This window comes from Meriones unguiculatus, chromosome 20 (assembly GCF_030254825.1).
Source record: "Meriones unguiculatus strain TT.TT164.6M chromosome 20, Bangor_MerUng_6.1, whole genome shotgun sequence".
Taxonomy (NCBI): Eukaryota; Metazoa; Chordata; class Mammalia; order Rodentia; family Muridae; genus Meriones; species Meriones unguiculatus.
The window spans coordinates 11,690,355-11,710,823 of record NC_083367.1 but is presented as its reverse complement, the minus strand read 5'-3'; the positions used below and the strand labels follow the sequence as shown (position 1 = coordinate 11,710,823).

Genomic DNA, 20,469 nt, shown 5'->3' with positions numbered 1-20,469 from the left:
AGCCTTACCAAGCCACAGAGGAAGACAATGCAGCCAGTTCTGATGAGACCTGATAGGCTAGGGTCAGATGGAAGGGGAGAAGGAGCTCCCCTATCACTGGACTGGGAAAGGCATATGGGGAAGGGAGAAGAGGAGGGAAGGCAGGATTGGGAAGGGATGAGGAAGGGGCTACAGCTGGGATACAAAGTGAATAAATTGTAATAAATTTAAAAAATTTAAAAAAGAGAAAGCCCTAGTTTCCTACATCCTGTTTTTAACATTAGAGTACTTCACACATTTCTTCAGTCAAATTCTGACAGCCTTGAGCTGGAACCACGGTCCAACACCAAATGAATGTAAAGCCAATTTCTTTCAGAAATCCTAATATCTCCTTTCCACTCTAAAGAACATTAACTACCCAAAAGAAAAATCGAAGACCCTGCCCCACCACACCTCTTCTGAGGATGCTTATCATACTGTTCCTCAAGAGACAGAGAAACAAGGTTGAGTGGTCTGAGGACCCTCTGAAGGTACTTCTGGATGTGTAGCTCTGGTTCTTTGGAGCGTCACTTTCCTCAGCAAGCCCATACTGGGACATCAAGCACATAATACCACAGCTCTGACTGAACAATATTGATCCCTGCTTCCATCCAAAGCCTTCTTAGAACACCTTCCTAGGCCATTTCCATGGCTTTCTTCTTCAGGGGTAGGGGATGTGACTGGAAATTAATATTCTGGATTTTAACTGGAAGATTGTGAGGACAAGAAAACAAGAGTTATAGTTATAAAGAAGGGGTATCTGAGAGTAACAGAAGAGGTGGTCTGGACACCACTGGGCAGCAAGAGTGACAGTACTTTCACATAACCTCTCCTGGTGCAGATGCTAGAGCCTTTCAGTAGCTGGAAGGTAAAACTGCCAGGGAGCCATGTGTAGATTCAAGGCTGTCACCGCCAAAAGACAATGGCTCTTGGTGATACTGAAGAGGTAGCCTTTCCCAGCTGCTTCTCGTGACTTAATGACCATCTAAAGCAAGAATACGGAAGGAGTGATCTGAGGGAATGCCCAGCCGTAAGACGACAGCAACGATCCACCAAGCCTGTCACTTGGTGCTAGTCCCAGCAAAGAAGAAGCACGGCACATGTGTCCAAAGCTCACGAGATTGAAGAGAGTCAGGAAACAGCATCGTAAAAAGCAGCTTCTCCACTCAACGTTAGTGACTTGTGCTACACTTTGAGATTTCAGAGTGGGAGACAGAGGGCTGATGTACATCATCTCTTACCCATGATCTTTGAGGTCAGACAAAGGATTCCTCATTCCTTTTACATTTTCAGGAGTGGCAGTGCTGAGCCCACCTGCTGGCCTTTCCAGAGCTGTGCCACTGTGCTTTATGGGGCATAGAAGCCTCTGAGGAGAGCAACCAAAGCAGGGTTTGGTGGGTGTCCTGGTTAGCTTTAACAATCAACTTGGCACAGATTGGAGTTGCCTGAAAAGAAAGCTCAATTGAGGAATTGCCTAGATAAGACTGTGGGCATGTTTGTTGGGGATTTTTTATTTTTATTGTCAATTGATGTAGGAAGTCCTAGCCCACTGTGGGTGACACCATCCCTAAACAGGAGAGCTTGGAGTGTATAAGAAATCTGAGTATAAGCTGGCCTGTGAGCCAGGTAGCAAGTACCATTCTTCATGGCTCCTGCTGTATTTCTTTGGCTGTCAGGTGAGTTCCTTGGTTGAAGGGAAAACTGTGTGAACAGCAAACTTCCACAGATGATGGACTGTGACATGGAACTGTAATATGAACAATCCCTTTCCTCCCTCACGCTGTGTTTGGTCAGAGTATTTTTATCACAGCAACAAAGGAAACGAGAGCTGTGGGTGATGCAGTTGGTCTGACCTTCAGCTATCTTTTGGCATGTGAGTGGAATATGTGATTAAATCTTAGTCCTCTCCTCCTCAAAAGTGGGTAAATTCTCACACCACTCATGACTGTCATAAGAACCAAATGGCATAAAATGAGAAAAAGTATCCGAGGCATAGAGCTCATATAAGCCCTTCTCTCATCTGTCCCCTGCTCAGCACAACTGTATTCTGCATAAAATTGCGAAGAGGCAATCACTTTCAATAATGCTATTGGATTATAAGCATTTCAAGAGAAAATAATTTGTCTGGTTTGTGTGGCCATCAAATTCCCAGCACTTATTGACACTACCTCATACGGCACTAAATACTTGTATTAAATTTAATCACAATGCTTAGGCCAGTTTTCCTTTTATTTGGCATCAGCTGGGCTCATTTCCTTCATTCTGTCATCTTCTGTTTTAATGTTAATATCTATCTTTATAATTTGAGATTACATGAAAAATAAGAACAAGCTACCAAAGAGTCTTCAGCTAAGAAGAATGGCATCGCTTTAGCCAGTAGCACTGTCTTCTTACTACTAGGAACATCACTCTTTTTATGCCTCGAAGAGAAAGAATGGAAGAGATTCCATCACCCCATTGATACACAGGAGTCATGTTTTAATTTTAGCAGCTATAATTTATGTTTGTCAATGGTACATACCCCTGAGGGGGCTATCACTGGTGGCTGCCTGATGTACGAAGAAACTCTCAATCCATTTGACTATTTTGGGTAAGTCGGAACTTCCCTCATCTAGGATGAAGGTTCACCACCCACACCTGGGTACCAGGTGTGTTATCTAGCAACTTCCTCCAAATTGTATCAATTCCATCTGAGATGAAGCTAGTTGGGGACTCAGGAGGTAAACGACATTCACACGACTCAAGAAGAAACAACACTTTTAGTCTTAGGAAGTTCCTCAAACTCACAAGACTCACAAGGGTCTTCTCAAAGGCTAGATGTACAGTACCAGCTTCTGAGGAGATGAGACTTTTGGGCAAACTAAGCAGCCGTAAGTCATGCCAGGAGCTCCGGGGATGCAGCTTCTGCTAGTCATCGCTCATTGGGGAGGGCTTCCTGGTGATGGCGCCGCATTCCAGTCTTCCAGGCTTCAGTAATAGTCACTGTAACTAGTTACTGTCTTAGTTACTTGTGTGCGGCCTTGAGGAGACATTGTGGGCAAGGCAGCTGGCAGGAGAAAGTTTCTTTGGGGCTTACAGGTTCAGAGGACTGGAGCCCGTAAGCGTCAAGCAGGGACAGCACTGGCGCAGCAGCTGGAACCTCACCCTGGGGCACCAGGCAGAGGGAAAGAGAGTGCTAAGTGGGAGCCGTGACACACTTCCTCCAGCAAGGCCACATCCCTAATCCTTCCCAAACGGTCTACCAGGGAGGGAACAAGCACTCAAATGTGTAAGCTTATGAAGTCATTCTCACTCAAACCACTACACAACCCCTCACTTCCATTCATGTAAGTAACCCCAATGAACTCCCTGTTCACAAAGCTGGACTTGGGGGGAAGTGCTGTATCTGGAGAGAGTAGACTTGCGTCCCCAAGAAAAGTCAAACAACACATGCTGATAGAATCCTAGAGCTGCCTTCGCCCTTGAGGGATTGAACAGTCCAGGCAAGCCCATTTTCTATGATTTGGTGGATGCCTGAAATAACAGCCTAGTGGGTTACTTCCAAATGACCCACTGAAGAGGGAATGCTGTCAAGAAAAATTACCAGGAAGCAGCTCTTTGAAGTTCACTCTTCCATCAAAGGTCACAATTACGGGACCTATTTTCTCTCAAGCAGACTTGGACAGCCAGCTGTACAGAGAGGCAATCACTTTAACAGGAGGTGGTATGTTCAGCTTAAATCTGCCCACTTTGGAAGCCTAGAATGGTTCTACTGTCTCGCTCCTCTGGGAAAAAGCTTTAGTCGATTCCCAGAAGAAGGCTCTCCTTGGCACGAAGGGCTCACAAGGCAATCTCAGACACTATCTGTTAGTTTAGCTCAGCTTTCCCAGGGCACAGGTTCTGTACTTCATTACCAGCTTCATCTTGGCATGACCTGCTATCTCTGAGGCACTAACACGTGCTGGGTTGCTAACCTAGTCCACAAAGATAAAGTTTGGTTTGACCACAGCTCCAAGTGCTTTCAAGATCTGAACTACTTTCAAAATCAAAATAGCTTCTCACCTACCATGCTGCCAATGAAACTTCACATTTATTGGAACACAGTGCTTTAGAGGAAATCCTTGCTCCCAACACATGATTCCATTGCTCAGTATGAGCGTCGAAGCCCCTAGAGCAGAGCTGACAGCAGTCCCTATAACACCACAGTTGGTGGCAACAGGGTCTTCCAGCAGCTGGGAATGTCACTTTCCTGCTTTGAGCTCATATACTTGAAAATATTTGTTTTATTGAACATACCTAAGGGTTTATGTGCATGTGGTGGGAGGTTATCACAAACTGGATCAGCTTGAGTCTGCTGAGCATGTGCTAGTCTGCTGGAAATGTCCAATTTGAGCATTTCCTAAAACTCAATTTTGCCATAGCTTGTGTCCCGTATGTGTCCATTTAGCTGCTGCTCAGGCAGCAGAAATATATTCTTTGTCATATCAGCTAAATTACTCTTTACCTCTTCCTCCTAATAGTAATGTCAGGTGAGAAAGAGCTTAAGGGTGTCCCAGGCCTGTCAGCCCACTCTTAGTATCAACTGTTTCGTAGAAGCAGGTCATGTCTGTGCTCACTCCCCTGTGCTACAGAAAGAAAACGGCCTTATACTTACTTTGCCATGATTTACAATTGGCTGATGGAATGCCAGTGCTGGTGGGACAAGAGACAAAGTGGCAAGAAACAGAGCAAGGGCACAGTCACAACAGGAATGTGGCTACGTCACCAGCAGGAACACTAGGGCCGACTGCATTCTCCAACAACTGCTCAAGGGACTGACAGGGACATAACCAGGCCATGTCCCTCAGGGCTGCTCTGATCTCATTAGAGCAGTCAACACCAGTCCTCACAAAACACACAGGAAATTTATGCCTGCCTCTCCTGTGGAAAGCTGCACATTCCTTCCTAAGGAGACCAGAGCCACCAGCCTGGGAAGGAAGTCGGCTCTGCTCCTGAGAAGCCTTATGTCGGTGGCTTTTCTCTCTTTCTGGGGTAGCATACAGAGCTGGTGAGCTTGAGGCCCCTGCGCTGTGTGCCCCTACAGTGAGACATTTCCTTGATGCTGATGCCAACATTCCAAGGCTCCAACAGTAGAGCCATTTCCTCTGGTGTAGCTCTGGGAAAGTCCTGCGAGGCAGCCTTGAAGGATTCCACCTGCTAAGGCCAGAGTACAAGAAGGGACTGTTCTGCAAGAACAAATTCCAGTCTCAGTGAGTGAGTGAGTGGGTTTGTATGCGTGTGTTCTCCCTAAAATTCTGTTTGCTACTAGGAAACTTTCTACAACATTAGATTTCCATTTAAAATGACAAGAGAAAAAAGTTTACTTATGAGCTACAAGTTCAGTGGCAAAGCATGGATCCAACATGTGCTGTGGTTTGAACACTTAGTCCCCAGTTTGTAGCACTGTTTAGAGATGTTTGGTCAGTGCAGCCTTGTTGGAGGAAATACGTCACTGGAGGCAGGCTTTGAAGTTAAAAAGCCTCCATCACTTCTCCTTTGCTCTCACTGCTTCATACTTGGGGCTCAAGACGTGAGCGCCCAGCTTCCTGCTCCTACTGCCTGCTGTCATGCTGTCCTTGCCATTATGGACTCTGATGCCTTGAAACCACAAGCTAAAATAAACTCCTTTGTAATAAGTTGCCTTGGTCATGGTGACAGCAAGAGAAAAGTTACGGATACAGCACGCATTAGCCTTTAGCAGAATACACACACACACACACACACACACACACACACACACACACACACACAGAGAGAGAGAGAGAGAGAGAGAGAGAGAGAGAGAGAGAAGGAAGGGGATCACAGAATAGCATTTCTTTACTAGGGTTGAGTTTTGCCCCACTGGGGATATTCATATGTGGAGACATTTTTTGGTTGTCTTTATAGGAAGAGTTGTCACTGACATTCGGAAGGCAGAGCTTGCTAAGATTCCCACTCTCCCTCCTATTGGACCTGACCCAAACCATCAGTAATGCTGAAACATATGCCCTGATATAGAAGGAAGACTCAGAGATTAAAAAAAAAAAAAAGTAGGGTTAACACAGAGCCACTTCAAAATAATGATAATGTTGCTGTTATGTAGTTTGGGATTCCCAAAATGCACAATAACCAGAAAAATGTTCCAGCTCTATCTTAAAGCAAAATGATCCAAAGCTGGCCTGTAACTCAGCACAGTGAAATCCCCGGAGCAGTGTGAAGGAGAGGGGAGGGGTGTGAACGGAAGAACATTTGATCAGCAACATTTTCAGCGCTGTGTTTGTTCTAGGTGAAGTTGTATAGGAGTGCTGACTACTCAAGTTCACTGGTGACTAGCAGCAGCAGGAATGCATGAGCCCGGTTCCAGAATTACTCAAACCACACAGACAATTTAAACACATTTCCGTCTCAAAACACTGGCAAAATGGTCCAACTTTTAAAATGCTGGTAAATATGAGGAACCACGATGAAATTGACCTACATTCTAGGGTGGCTAAAAGGGAGGGGAAAAAAAGCTACATAGTGGAGTTCAAAATAAATGCAAAATTGCAGGGGTGCTTTCTATGAAATTACTCATGGGGAGTATTTTTGAAATGCCCCTCATATCTAATTTTCCATTTCAGTTTCTGTGCATTTCCTATTCTCCATATAGAGTGCTTTCTCACGTCTGAAAGAAGGATGTACATTTAGATAACTTGGTCATTTTTCTCTTATGAAGTTTTTTATTCTGCAAAACAAGGAAAATTCCTGCACTATTGTATATAAGTGAGTTCAAACTTTATGAATGAGCAGGGACAGTTTCAATGGACTGTCTTAAAGACTTGTGGTAAAATAGTCAGCAAAACTGATTTGTGACATTAAAGCTCTTCCCACAATTAAGAATCCGTTTTTCCTTACTATCCAAGTGCTAAAGGAAAACAAATGGCAGGGGAAATGATGCCTTCCTCGGCATTTCAGATTCCTTGTTCAAGTCGGCGTAAGCATGGAATCCATGGTCATGACTCTGTTTTGCCTACTGTAATTACGGTATACCTCGCAGCAATTCTCCACAATACCCACTTTCCTCCCTGTACTCAAGTCCTCTCAATGATCTCTGGAAACCATTAACCAAAAGTCCTGTTCCAATTTTCCTCTCCTCCCTCCTCTGCGTCCTCAGTCATGCTGGCGTCAGGACAAAGCAAACTCTTATTACATCACAGGGCAAACTCATTTTCTCTAACCCAGTCCATTGGTCGTTTACCGCTACTGGAACCAATGTTGTCACAGTGTGGTCTTTGTTACCGAGTGCTGCTCCTAAAAAAAACAAGTTTCCCAGTCCTCCTTTCCTCTGCTGAAGAGAGGGGATCCTCTAGTCTGGCCCCAGCCCTGCTGCGAACCAGACATTACCTTATAGATAAGTGACTCTAGGCATTCCTCAGTCTAGCTGCAGCATTCCTGCACTAGGCAACATGCTACCAGCTCCAGGCTTCCCTGGCTCTCCCTCCTTTCTGCTTAGGCTGGTCTGTCTTTCTTTCTTCCTTTCTTTCTTTTCCTTCCTTCCCTTTTTCCTTCCTTCCACCCTCCCTTCCTTCCTTTCTTTTTTTTCCACTGCCTCACTGTGTTTTTGTGTAAATGATCTCACATGACTCAACAAATCCCTCTGCCTGAAGCAGGCCAAGTCTGGAGCCCTCCCAGGAGGGAGGAGAAGACTTGCTTTGTGGAAAGGACCTGGAGAGCTGCCCTTCCTCTGGCTCGAATTACCCGCCTGTCAGGCCTGACGGATCTGGCTAAAAATAAAAGGAAGCGGGCTGTGAAAAGCAGATGAATGGGCTCAGCAGCTCCCCAGATAACACAGACCTGCTGTTGCCCAAAGCTTCCCAAACAGAAACTTCAAATGTGCGACCTCTGAGTGCAGTGATGTGGCTTCCAGGTTAAGGGGCTGTCTAACCCAACAGACTGGGCAATAGCCTGGACTTCAAGTTTAGGCGTTTCTCTCTTTCTCTCTGCTCTCTCTGTCTCTCTCTGTGTGTTGTGTATGTGTGTGTGTGTGTGTGTGTGTGTGTGTATGTGTGTGTGTGTGTTTATTAGAGAGAGGGAGAGAAGGGAGGATTGAGACATGTTCAAAAAGGTTCTCAGACAACAGCTGAATTTAGTGGAGTGAAGGCTCCCCACGTTTTAAAACAATGTTATTTCCAATACATAATTCCTCCACAGCAGACATTTTCAGCCTCTCTATGATGTCACTTCTCCATTCAGAGTGGCAAGAGTTAAAAGCCCTTCTTGTAAGTGTATGGCCAGCGCCTGCAGTGGGTATTAAGCACTTAGGTTTGCGATGTAATGACACACTGTAACAATCTGTAATATGAAACATCAGCAAAGCTCTGGCTCTGAGGCGCTCTCTCCCCACCATTAGCCATATGTTTGGCTCCTCAGATCGCCAAGCGGGTGTTCCAGCATGCCATCTGGTTTCTATCCACACAGGCAACTGCAAAGCAAAGGCTGTATCCCTCTGGAGCCGTGTGTTTCTTTTCCTCTCTTCTCCCGTCTTCCCTTTTCCCCTTCCCAGCTCCCTTGGTTCCCTTGCAAAAGAATTCTCTGCCATTCATCACATGCAGAGAAAATGTTACCTGACCTGGCAGCGCTGGAGCCATTAAGAACGCACATCTGAATTGTAAATGCGCCAGAGGGTCCTTCACATCGCCAGAACTCTACAAGTCCGCCTTACCCCACACTCTCTGCCCCCTTCCTCATCTCCTGAGTGCTGACACTTGATCCGGCTGGTTAAAAATAGGTACATTCTTGACAGATCCAGGGTTTGCTGTGGTGCCCTTCACAGTCACTTCACACACTGACAGCAAGGCTCTGACTCACACGTGTGTGCATGCGCACATACACTCATACACGTGCACAGGCAAACAAACGTTTGTCTTAGCATTCAGTCTGCTTCATGTCAGTCACACAGGGGATGACACACGCTTGGCTCACTGCAGGATTCAATCTCTTCCGCTTTTAGGTATGCAACTTCTATTGTTTAGTTTTCTGTTGGCTCTTCCCCTTTAAAGAGACTAAGCAGGGAGGTAGATATGGTACCTTAGAGTAAGAACATACAGCCATTTCAAACAACTGCTGATTGACAAAAGGATGCTTTCTCCTGCATGTTTTCACGGGTGAGTGGATAGAGGTCCCCGGTATATACCAGGCGTGTTTCCAACCAACTATACAGCAAAGATAATCTCCCTCCTCTTGTCTGTGCCCCTGAGGCTGGTATTACAAGCATGTGCCACTATGCCCAGGTTATGTGGTGCTAGGGATCAAACCTAGGGCTTTGCCTGCACTTCAAAACAGCACGTGCTGTTGGAATTTACAGGATTTTCCTAGAGTTTCTCTTTTTACAGGATTTGAAGTACTCTATAATCTTTTAGCTGTATATTAGGAGATCTGATATACAGAAAAATTTATATTTCTTTAATAATTGCAGCCCATTTTGCTGCATTAAAAGATCATTAATTAGGGATTAAGGCTGGCCACATCTTACTCTAAAAGCTGGTTTCTTATATACCAAGAACAAAAGGAAGACTATCATTAAAAAGTGAGGAACCAGAATGTCAAATTTCATTACCTCGTGGGGCTGGAGAGAATCTGTCAGGGGAATTCTGTTTATTCAGTCTAAGAAGGGTGTCAGGAGGACCACTACCTGTGTAAACTTTTTAAACCCACTGGCCTTTCTAACCCACACTTTCATGATACATGTTGCGCTAGCTAACAGAGACATTTAAATTCTGTTTCACACAGGTTTTAGAGAATGACAGCAAAGAGACCTTTTAATTCAGAAAGCTTTAGGAAATTATCCAGATGATGAGCCCAACATAAACAAAATATTATTTTAACATGTTCTTAATATAGAAATTACTGATGAGATATTTTACATGTTATGCTGGCTCTTGAAGCAGTGTGGCATGTTCATGGGTAGCATCTTCCCATGTGTATTAGTCATAACTCAAAGGCATTGTGGCTACCTGTGGATAGTGGTGACCGCACTGGGCACACAGACACAGCTCTTATGGACAGTGTAGGGTATATGATGTACATGGGTTTTCACATACAGTGACGGCATGAGAGGCAGGTGAAGGAGAGAGACTACTGTGTCGGGGAAATGGCTTTAAGCTGCTTGTACAATCCATGCCAAGGATGAAGAGAGGGATATAGCTTGGGAAAATAGGGTGGCATGAAAGAGTCAGGGCCAAAAGGTATTTCTAGAAAGAATTAGAAAAAAAAATGATTGATCATTTAGAGGCAGAAGAAAGGGCTCAAAGAATTGTCCAATGTGGTTGGTGTGTGTGTGTGTGTGTGTGTGTGTGTGTGTGTGTGTGTGTGTGTTTTAATGCTATAATGTGTGCTTTCAGTGAAATGCCACTAGGTATGTGTTTAAGGTGGGTTTTGCATACCTCTGCAGTTGAAACAAAAAGCAATGCTATTTGTTAAACACATGCTGAGTATTCCTCACAGGTTAGTTAGGCAGTGCCAGGCACTGGAGGAGGCAAAGCTTCGAGACACACCTGAACCTTCTGTTGTTGTTTTGAGACAGGGTCTCTACTCTGTGGGTCCACGCTGACCCTAACATCACCATGATGCCCAGCCCGGCTTCCCGGTTCTGCCTCCCAGGTGCTGAGGTTACAGGTAGACACAAACACACGGCCACAATCATTACTTCTGAAGCGGTCAGATATGATGTGGGGAACTAAACAGCAAATAACAACAGTGTGTAACAGGTTTACAAGATGCCCCCCCCAAAAAAATACAACTTAGATTATTTTTTTCTATAAGGTATTCAGTAGACCTCTGGTATGCTTAGGAGCAGATCTTTCAGGCAGCGGGGTGGACATCAATCGACTCCGAAGTGATCCAGGGTTTGATTTCACGTTTGCATTCAGCTGTGCTGAGTTAAGAACGACCCAATACAGGCAGCTACAGAGACTGCTCACTACCTAAACTGTACAATAAAAACTTGGGAGAAAACTTCAGACTGAGCCGGCTCTCTGCTTTCTTACTGCTTCCTCAGACTCCAACTTGACAGAAGAAAACGGTGGGAAATGCCAACCTGTATTCTGGAGATGAACGAATGTGAAAGTAAGCTGCGTTGGTAACAACAATGATTTTGCAGCCTTTCGTTTATAATTTGATAATCTGCCTAGAACTCTTCCAAAAGCTTTAAAACAATTGCGTCAGATTTTATTTCGAAGTATGATAACTAATGTAATTAAGTCAATGTGCAATCCAACAACTACTTTTTAATCCTTAAATCAAGGGACATCTGAAACATGCAGTGGCTGCAGTGACCCTGTGACAGCAACCCTCTGGGAAGACTGCAGCACTGACCACCCAGCTTGTAAGCATCATCAGGCTAGAGCCTCAAACGGCCAGCAATGGGGCATCCTGAGCAAGGGTAACCTGTGCACTAGCTAAACCTAGCTGTCCACCTGAGACACCCGGGAAGAGACCTCTCCACTGAGGAACTGCGGCCTTTAGACTGGCTGTATCTGTGGGGCATCTTGTTGATTGCTAATTGATGGGGAAGGGTCTAAGGCCACCGTGAGCAACACCACCTCTGGGCAGGTAGTTCTGAGTTCTAGAAGGAAGCTGGCAGAGTGGCTGCTTCCAGTCACCCTATAAGCAGCGGTACTCCGTGCTTTCTCCCCCAGGTTCCCGCCCTTAGTTTCTGCCTTGGCTTCCCTCAATTAATGGATTGTCAGATGAAATAAACTCTTCCCTCCCCCACCTAGAACAACTTGTTAAGAAATTCAGACATACACATCAAATTAGTGGGGGAAAAAAAGCACTATTTCCAAGATTACTTGATTATCTAATTCAATGTCTTGGTAGTTTCAATGCATTCACAGTTGGTAATGTGTGTGGTTTTAAAATTATAGTTATAAGGGTATTTTTAAAGTACTAAGGTGAAATGCAAAGTAAATATTTACAGAGCCTTTCAAATCTCTCCACTAAAAGCAGAGCAGAGGTTGAAGGCCATTGGCTTCGTAAGCACTTTGAAGTTAAAACATAAATTTAAGAGGATCCATTGGAGTACCACCACATGAGGGTCATCAGGTTATCAGGTTAGGCCCAAACGTCAGCCAACAGGGGAAACTGTTTCTCCTTGCACCAAAGCAGAGAAGCTGAGAAATGGAGCTTCAGGCATCGTCTAATGACTTAGACGGAAAGAGTTGGGCCAACATTAGAGATATATTATTTATGTCTCAGGGTTTCTAATTGGTTAATTCTTCAATAATTTATTTACTCATCACGTACCAGACACACTCTGAGAAACTTGGGATACATCATTGAAGAAACAGATAAAATTCCTATCTTTACGGAATTTATAATGTTCCAAGAACAGACAATTAAACACAGATAATGTTCACAATAGTCCTTGTTTTGTTATTAGTGACAAGAGCAATGAGTCAGGAACTAGAAGTGTGGAGGAGGGGCCGCAGTTTCCAATAGGGTGACAAGGGCGGGCCTCACTGAGGAGGCCCAGGATGGGAAAAACCAAGAAGCTAGCAGGCACAGCATGCTCTCCCAAGGATCACCAACCAGCATGACTAGGAAACATGTCCCTGGTCAGAAACGTTGGTCTGAGGCCCTCCAGGTAATTCTAAAGGACACTGAGATTTGAGTGACACTGGCTTCACAAAACAAAAACAAAACAGACAAACAAAAAGGAACTGAAAAGAACATGTTGGGCTGGGTGTGGTTATGCACATCTGCAATGTAAGTACCCAGAACCCTAGAGAGCATGGTTGTGAGTTCAAGGCCAGCCTGGACCAGAAAGTAAGTTCTAGAGTCAAGCCCTCCTTCTTCCAAAAAGAGGGGCAAGTCTGTGAAACCGTGATGAGATCTGGAGGAGAGTCTTGAGGAGAGGAGTGGGAATAAGGAAAGAGAGCCAAGAGAGTCTAGGTTACTGTTGGCCTGAAGGTCTCAGGAGGCCTTAAAGGAGTACCGAGAAGGCTTCAGGCAGAAGGGCCTCATTGCATAAAATGCTGATGCTGTACAGATGGAAGCAATACAAGCATTTCCCCCAGAGAAACCACCTTAATTTTCTTTCAGATTTTACTTTGGGCAGTGGTGTGCTTCTAAGCATTTGAAGTCAGCTGCGAGGACCAAGAACTGTGATTCAGAATGTTTGCCCATTCCTGTAGTGGTATGACACTTCTGCCTCAGTGACCCCAAGCTGCCAGTCACTACTCTACATAAGCTGCCCAAAAGTGGGGTTGCAGAGAGAGAGAGAGGCACAGCGCACTCAACACTGACTGCAGGTGGCCCCAGCACCATTGCCAAGAGTTCTGTAAGTCTGGATGAACAAGATTCCACCAGACCATATAAATGTACTATCTTCCGCAGATACATTAGTGTTCATTAAACACAGACCCAATTCCTTAGGATTTAACACAACGATAATCTATTACCTTCTTTAATTCAGGCATTGGGCTTACACTGCAAATCCCAGAACTCAGTAGGCTGAAGCAGAATGACTACCTTGAGTTCCTGGGCATCCCGAGCTACAAATGTGAGATACAGTATCAATAGATTACCTTCCTTAATGTCCCATTAATACCAAGCCCCTATTTTCTTCATTTAAAAAAGAACATTTAACTTTAGCTGGGGGTCATCTGTCATTCCATTTTTCCTGTACCAGAATTAATATTTTACACACTCAAACAGTGCCCTGAGCGGGACTGGTCACACAGATTATGGTCTGCCCCCCGAGAACTCACTTGAGCCCAGGCAGGCTATCCACAGTGTTGGGCACATTATAGGAACCGAAATTTCTATTTGTTCGGAGGCAAATCCAGGTCTGCATAAGCCTTTATCCATTTAATTTCCCATTAAGGAACTTTCCCTGTCTATCAGACTGCAGTTTATGAATGACACCAAGAGAGCAACATCTTCTACCAGGGAAAGCCATTCTGTGGCTGCAGGGTGAACAGGGTTTGCTCCCATTGGAAGTATGCGTCACTCATTCTCCACTCAGTATGGCCCAGCGGGATTCACCACCCACATTCAGACCCCAGGCGACCAGACCAGCAATGCACACAAGCTCACACTCCTGGGAAACAATGGAGTCTTTCAGGCCTCATAATCTTGTGAAGAAACAGACGAAAACGTCATGGGAAAAATTAGGAAATATGGGAGGAAAACAGCTCACAAAATGGGGAGTGGAGCCATTTGCTTGCATGTTTTAATTCCCCTAACAAGAGAAAGACCATGACAGCTCCCTGCAGGCTCTGACTCTTCTTTTTAAAAGGAACGCTCCTAAAAAAGGAAAACAGAAAGAAAGCCCCTAACTCCCTTTCCTTCTCTAGTACTGAGTAACAGACATTGGGATGAGAAAAATTTAAAACTTAGGAGCAGAGTTCATCAAAACCTAGCCTCAAGACAAATCGTAGTATGCAGGCCTGCCCTAGAGCCTTGTTCTGTGCTCCAAAACACTAGCACAGTCACAGACAACTGGACATCAGCCATTGCACAAAGAAAAATGGAAACTCCTCATTTTTTCTGAGTGAGGGCTGAAAAAGCCCCTCCCTCTTTTTTTCAGGTCTTCCAAGATATTTCATGCTGTTAAATCTGACTGAGCAACCACCCTGCACCTCAGTAATTCTTCCTTATTCTCTTCAAGCTAAGTCCCCCAATCCAGCAGCTGCTGTGCTCCATTCTCCACCCCAGCCTTTGCCACAAGTTCCACCCGTACTCACCGCACAATACCTCTCTCCATTTAAGGTCCATCTAGGACAATAAGGATTTCTAAGTTAGCCAAGGACCTCTGTGGGCTACTCAAGAGACATAGCCTCTACTTTAGTACCTGTTCATAATGCTTTGCCACCTGATCGTGTTACTTGGAATGTGCTAACCCCAATGACAACACGACTTACTTATTTCCCATCTCCTTTCCAACACTGGACCGTGTTGTTACCTGTAAGACATTAGCAACTTTTGAGCCCGCTACACAACAGCTCTTGCCACCCAATAGGGAGTATGATGATCTAATATTTGTGGAAAAGGAGCACAAATAATATGGGAGAGGTGTTTACGTACAATAAAGACATAACAATGGTTTAATGGTAAAAACGACTGGAAAAATAAAATACATAATAGGGAAAATAAGAGAGTCAAAGCAGGACGAAAACTCTGTAACTATGTCATCATTGACACAGCATCCACATCGCTCCGAGACTGGGACTGGCTGGACATCATCTGAGGCAGAGCTCAGAGGCAGTTGGTGAAATGAGCACAATTAAGTGCAAATTAGTCATGCTGGCCGAACCATACAATGGACAGATGTCGATGACACTCCATCAGAAGGCAAAAGCAAGGTCTGTCCCCAGGGAATCTCCAGCGTCTCCTGAGGTTGAAACAACTGCAAAGTTCCATGCCAAATTCCCAAACGCCTGCTTCAATCTTGGTGGCTCAGAAGAACACATGGAGATCTTAAAGCGCCTAATGCGCAGGTCACATCCCACACTCAAATTTCAGGGTATGTAAAGTGAAAGGAAGGTCCTTGTGATTTTAAAATCACCCAGGTAGTTCCGAAGCGCATCCAAGCTTTGGAATCCTGCTCATGGAGGGAAGAGTGCAGTGATTTACATTGAGGTTAGTGATGTTAATCAACAAAGTTTAACTTGGACATTTGGAAGTGGGAAAAACACTGTACTGGCTTAAAAATAATAAATCTGTTTGCATTTTCATAATCTGTGTGACCAGATCTTTAAAAGGCCTCTAAAGGAACTCAAGGCTTGGGGACTTACATTAGAGTAAGGAAACTAGGTGTGAGGCAGATATGGGCCTGGCAAACAAGAACAATTGGATTGTCACTCCTGAAGAATGAAAGCAATCATCGTCTCTTGCTGGCTGAGGGCTACAGCCAACTGTGCAGCTACAGGACCTGCCTCCTAGATAGTGGTTCTGGCTGCTGGCTTGCAAACCCAGTCTATGAAGCAGCTTCTTAGATTCTGCCTGGGCGGGAGTGGGGCCCAGAAACTGTCCACATGACTGACTGTTGCATCATACAAGTGGCAAAGAGGTTATGAGAATGAGCTCTGAGGCCATGCATGCCACGTGGGATCAAATCCTTGTCCCTCTCGTTAGTAACTAGAGCTCAGGACCACTGTCTAGAAAAAATGAAGATAACTGATAATCTCCTTTGTCATGAGGTTTAACTTAATCAAGTATCAGCTTTTTGGATTGTGGGGAATATTGGCACAGCATCCAGCTCGGGAAAAAATGCTCAATTCTACGCACGCCATGTATGCATGTGAACCTGGGGAGAGGGCGAGATGTAGAATGTTCACAAAGTACTGTCTCCAAACAAAAAATGTAGTAAGTACGTTGACAGTAGCATGTCTAAGCACTGTTACTGGCTATCTTCAGGGTGGATTTTATCCTAAATTTTACCATACAGCAACTTTTGCTTCAGAAGCCACACTTCAAAAACCTGAAATGTGACAGGGCTTTGGCTCTCCCATTTAATCAACAGGAGGTCCCACTAACCATGACAAGACAGTGCTGCCAACTTGGGATGGACACTTGGCTATGCCTACAAGATGATAAATATCACCACTAGACCCAAAAGAAACTCAATCCCTTGTCCTAGGGGACCCCGAAGTGGAACTGTGTCTTCGTTCAAGGTCACACTCTTACTGGCCAAACTGGGGCCTGGCTGAGAATCAGAACTCTCCCTCCCCCACATGGCCCCCGTCCCTGGTGAGGTCACCGGCAGAAGCACACGATGCAGTCCTCATGGAGAAGGCCAGTGTGAGAAGTAAGGTATTTGTTGTGATGACTCATCTGCCCAGGTCCTTGTCTGATCTAACGCCCAGCGCAACAGGGAGTTTTCAGCCAAGCCTTAGGAAACAAGTCTGTGGCCAAACTGTTTGCTTAAGGATGTTGGGTCCTGTTTCTACACAGCAATTATAGAAGGGTTTAATTCCACAGCTTTTCATTAGCTACAACCTTTCACAGAAACACATACACTCCATATGTATTTTTTGTCCATTGGCCAAGGACAGGAAATCCTGTCTTTCAGCTACTGAGTCTCAGATACTCTGAGTCTTTTCTCTGGCAGAAGTGACCTTGTCTCAGCTCTGCAGTAATTTAAATGTGTTTTCGGCGCCATTTCTGCTTGACCTTGGCAACATGACCAAACAGCAAATTTAAATGCTATCAAGTAAAGATACAACGTTTGTATCCTGCTACCAAACCCCCATCCAATTCCAACACAGTGACCCTGGGCCAGAGCCTAATCCAAAAGATTATAAAGCTACATACTGACAGGTTGCCATAGCAACCCCTTAATGTCAACTATTTCATGTCCCAGGGCTGCAAGTCTCATTTTGAGTCTACTCATATTCTACTATTTCATGTTATAACAACCAACTAAAATGCAATTTGATATGTCAGCAGCCAAACATAGTAAGAGATGCCACTTGCTATTACAACCAATAATAAAAGGCTTCTAGTCGCTTCTGTTCCAAAAATACAGCAAAGCACTGAATAGTCTAAGTCTGCTTTTCAAAGAGAGGCTATTTTGCCAGATTTCCTCTGTTTCAACTAATTAGTCCATATTTAAGAGAGCCTGGGTGATGAAGAGAATTCTAGTGAAAGCCAGACATTATTATTTTCTCAACAGGAGGAAATAAGCTGATCGCTCAGCCTTCAACAGACACAGATCCAAAGCAGAAGGCCACAACTGTAATATAATCCTTCCAAGGGCACAAATACATGTGTGTGCCTTCTAAGAATTCAACTCTTTACCACTGAAGGAGAGAGTTGCCCTCCAAACAACCTAAGCACTCTGTTTTAATCAGCAGTTCTCCTGGCCTCAAGAGGTACCGGCCCTCCAGAGGAGGCCGTTCTCTTAGATATAATGGGATTGAAATCCATCCCTGAAGACATCCCTCTTCTCCTGCCTTAACCTGCGACCCAGGCACAGCATAGTTGAGTAGATCTATGTGGAGGGCTCCTCTGAGCAACTTCTACCAACCAAGGAAGAAACTAAAATGCCCTCTTGCAATTTATTTTCTGTTTCTCAATTAGCAGAAATGTTATTGGGGAAATGGCTGTGAGATAAACAACCAGACTTGGATAACAGAGAAATTAAGATAGATTATATACAAACCAAATAGTCAATCTATAAGACATATGGTATTTTACACTACATAAGATTTTTTTAATCTAAAAAATAAGGCTATTTTAAGAAGTACACCCAAGGGCTTCAGGACAACAACTTTAAACCAACGGGAATCTCTATGCAATCTCTATGCCAGTTTGCATGCTATTTTTCCAAATTTTAAGCAGATTTTCTTTTTCCTTTAAAACATGAAAATCAGCCAGGCACGGTGGCACAAACCTGTAATCACAAGCCCTTGGGGGGCTAAGACAGGCGTCTATGTGCCCAAGACTGCCATGGGGCCGCTAGCACGCTGTAGCTCAGCCTGGGCGGTTACAGGAAGACCCTGTCTCTAAAACAAAACAAAGATCTATTTCCATGTGTCTGCTCTTCCCACCCTCACAAGAGCTGCCAGAAAGTTCAAATCCAGTTTCCACCAAGTCCTTAAATGTCCTCTGCGGTCTCTACTCTTAGACATGCTTTTCTTATTTTTTGTTGCCTACTTAACGGGCTGTATCTCTGGATCCAAAAGAAACCATCTTGCAGTGATACAGGGTTATCGTTCACTAGATAGCTATCACTGATCCTCAAGTGCGTTTGTGCTGCTAGTCTAGTGTGCTTCACTCTGGTCTGAAGGATGGGAAATTGTATGCTTACAAGAAACATGCAGTTGAGTTCACGTAGCAATGTGAACCTCTTAGCTTTGTTTTAAGCACATTTTGAATGGATGAGGTAAGACTTGCCCTGGAGAGCTCCAGTGAGCTTCCATCTCCTATGCACATGCAGTGCCACCTCTAGGAAAACCCCCTAGGCCATTGCGACTGCAGGCCTGGAACAATACATATTTAGGTTTACATTTGGGGTTTTCCACACCTATGTGACCACGGACAAAAGCATTTAAGCTCTAAGAATTTCAAGTTTTAAATCTGAAAACTGAAATAATGAAGCAAGTGTTTGGGAGAGTTTATGTGCCTAATGAAGGCTCTAAGGGTCCTTAGCAAACGCCTGGTACACCACAGCCAGCATTCAGTAGAGACCAGGAACCATTACTATCACTATTAGCATAAACAGTTTTTAAAATGGTGGCCGCCAGGGTAAGCTTCTTGTCTTTAGAGTTCCCAACCATCCTCAGGTTGCTGTGAGAATTCCCCCAGAGCGACTTAATTCCCATCAGATTAGACAGTGGCACTACAGGCCGGTGGGCCAGGCGTGGGATGCAGCTCACTTCACACGTGCAGAAACTGAGTGCTCGAAGCGGTTTTTGTCAATATTCCTAAGCCTGACGGCTTGCTTTCACTAGGCTCACGGTGGCAGAGACACAGGATGAACAGTCTTGGTCCTGGTCCTTATCTCCACCTTCATCAGCTACCCGGTGCCTGTACCAGGGTATTCTGGGCTGTGCCGATTGGGCACAGCTGGTGATGTAGTTGAGTTTCCTGGAAATACAGGCAGCGATTTCCTGTGGCTTCCTCTGTTTTTGATGTAGAGATGAACACATGTGAAGACTAAACACATCAAGGAGCAGAGCTTCAGTCACTGGTTCTGTAAATGCTGAAAAACACTGCAATTTCCTCACAAACAGAGTGAGAGCAGAGTCTGAGCTGTGTCCCATACAACACACTCCCCGAGAGTCCACACAGTAAGACTGAGAGATGACAGTGAGAGCACAGCCGCAGCTATGTCTACTGCCTGCTGCTCAACTGATGAACACGCCCTTCAACCTCCTTACCACCACGATGAAGAAACACTTCTGGGAAGGTCAGAGCTGTGCACGACACAGCCTGGAAAAGCTCTTGTCTGTTCACAGGACATTAGTCAAGATTTCTCCAGAATTAGAGGCCAGGTCAGAAAAAGGTCACTCTTTAAAGTAGAAAGCAATAAAAATGTCAAATGAATGAAGCTGTTCATAGGACATTCTAACAGTTTAGGAAGAAAAGACAGCAAGGTACAGTTGGCCGCTCTCTAGCCAGGCTCCCTGAAAGGAGATGATGGTAGGTGCTGAGGATTGGAAGCAATGGAGGAATCCATCCTCTCATTGCTTGATATTGCAAGGTGGCAGAAAGTCATGTCATTCATGGCAGACTCAGAATGGCTTTGGAAGCTGGCCTGACTTTGCCATTAATCAGCTAAGCGACCTCGGGCCAGTGACTTCACCTTTCTAAACCACAGCTACCTCCTGTGATCTCTGTTTGTTCACCACTGGTTTGCTTCCTCTGTGAAATACTGCTCCTACCCACCAAAGGAGACAACTGTGGCTACAGCCAGCTGCTTGGCCCAACGACAAGTGTTATAACCGATTATCAAGTAGTTTGTGCTTA

At 44.8% G+C, this 20,469-nt stretch overlaps 1 protein-coding gene across 4 annotated transcripts in view; it reads right to left on the bottom strand.

Moving 5' to 3' along the window:
* The window catches only part of Bach2 (BTB domain and CNC homolog 2), a 337,625-nt gene that overhangs the window by 263,524 nt on the left and 53,632 nt on the right, over nucleotides 1-20,469 (bottom strand). Inside the window, exon 1 of one of the 4 annotated variants that reach the window (XM_060373442.1) lies at nucleotides 8,624-9,423. The exons of the other annotated variants lie outside the window; for them this stretch is intronic. The gene's annotated coding sequence lies outside the window, so the exon portion shown is untranslated. Of the gene's footprint in view, nucleotides 1-8,623; nucleotides 9,424-20,469 lie in introns of those variants that run through there. 4 annotated transcript variants of the gene reach the window in all.